The sequence below is a fragment of the Hylobates moloch genome, unplaced genomic scaffold, assembly GCF_009828535.3.
Source record: "Hylobates moloch isolate HMO894 unplaced genomic scaffold, HMol_V3 SCAFFOLD_19, whole genome shotgun sequence".
NCBI classification, from domain to species: Eukaryota; Metazoa; Chordata; class Mammalia; order Primates; family Hylobatidae; genus Hylobates; species Hylobates moloch.
In genome coordinates, this window is record NW_026652294.1 from 39077066 (window position 1) to 39078820 (window position 1755).

A 1755-nucleotide genomic window follows, 5' to 3' on the forward strand; every position below is an offset into this window, starting at 1 on the left:
CCTGGAAACAAGCTAAAAATATAGTGCAACATCCTCAGTGCCAGGTGCTACAGCTACCCACCCAAAAACCTGAAGTTAACCCTAGGGGGCTTCAACCAAATGCAGTGTGGCAAGTGGACATGATTCATGTCCCATCATTCAGAAAACTTTCTTTCGTACGTGTTACTGTTAATACTTTTTCTCGGTTTATCTGGGCTACATGCCAAACTGGAGAAAGCACAGCTCATGTAAAACGACATTTATTATCTTGTTTTGCAGTCATGGGTGTGACACAGAAAGGAAAAATGGTCTGGTGGAAGGATACCAGAACCAAAACTTGGGAATTAAGAAAAATTATTACTTGGGGGAGGGGTTTTGCTTGTGGAGACAATCAAACACTCATTTGGATACCCAATAGACATTTAAAATTCTACAATGAACCCTACACCGACCGGACAGAAGAAAGGAAAGAATCAAAAGAGAAAGAAGAACGGTCCCTTCGACTTGTCTTTTCGGGAGCTGAGGAAAATGGCGAAGCTGAGCGCCTCGGAGAAAAAACAGAAGACGGAGAAGACTCGCCAGGCTACACCACTGCCATGGGGACAGATAAAGAAGCTGACTCAATTGGCAGAGGACAGCCTAAAGGAGAAACAACTAGCGATTACACCGGGTAATATGATCTTGGCTGCCTTGATGGTAATCACCACGCTGTAAGTCTCTCTGCTGTTTCAGCTAAGCAAAATTTTACCTACTGAGCTTATGTTCCATTTCCTCCTTTGATTAGACCTGTCAGCTGGATGGACTCCCCTATTGAAGTTTATACAAATGATAGTATCTGGATGCCTGACCGATGATCGCTATCCTGCATATCCTGAGGAGGAGGGCATGTTAATGAATGTGACAATTAGGTATAAATACCCTCCAATTTGTTTAGGAATTGCTCCTGGATGTTTGCCATTACAAATACAAAGTTGGATGGTCTACGTACCTCCTCATAATTGTTCTCAACCTAGTTATCATGTAGTGAGCGGAATGTCTTTTCAACCCATCAGGACTGTAAAAACTTATGGGGATAGTTATTATCAGTCAAATATAAAAGTCCAAAATTACAAGCCTAAGGGATTGGCTTGCCCTGAAAGGAATCCAGAACGGTCAGAAAAATGAGAAATTCTTACTTGGGAGGTTTGTGTGGCAGATAATGTGGTAGTTTTGCAAAATGATTCTCATGGGGTCATTATAGACTGGGGTCCTAAGGAATCTTTTGCTAGAAATTGCACCGGACAAAACGCTGGGTGTGCTGAGGACTCCTTTATGATTGAATATAGAAATGATCCATATAATCCCCCCACTTTAGGTAGAAGAATTGAATCAATGTACCCATTAAAGTGGGAAGATAAGGGTACTGCTCCCCCATGACCAAAAATAATTAGTCCGGTCATGGGTCTGGAACATCCAGAATTGTGGAAGTTGCTTATGGCGACCTCCGGAATGAGAGTGTGGAAAGGCGAAGCGTCCTGGGGAACAAAAGGTAATAAGCCACTTTTTATTATGCCTTCTCCCTCTGCCCACTCCCCCGCCCCCCCAAGGAAGACCTCCAGGTGACGCTCCCTGAGGACTTGGGCCAGGTGCTGCTGCTGTGCTTGCACGAGGCGTCCCCTGTCCCCAACACGCCTCCCCTCCCCCAGCCTCCCCTCCCCCTGCCTCCACTCTCTGCCTCCCCCCACCTCCCCTCCCCCTCCCCCACCTCCCCTCCCCCTCCCCTCCCCCCTTCCCCCT

At 46.3% G+C, this 1755-nt stretch overlaps 1 long non-coding RNA gene across 1 annotated transcript in view; it reads left to right on the forward strand.

Annotated features, from left to right (window-relative positions):
• The first annotated feature begins 239 nt into the window (after positions 1-239).
• The window catches only part of LOC131381982 (uncharacterized), a 3488-nt gene continuing 1972 nt past the window's right edge, over positions 240-1755 (forward strand). Inside the window, exons 1-2 of the long non-coding RNA XR_009211105.1 lie at positions 240-887; positions 1334-1507. This is a non-coding gene — a long non-coding RNA (uncharacterized LOC131381982). The remainder of the gene's footprint in view (positions 888-1333; positions 1508-1755) is intronic.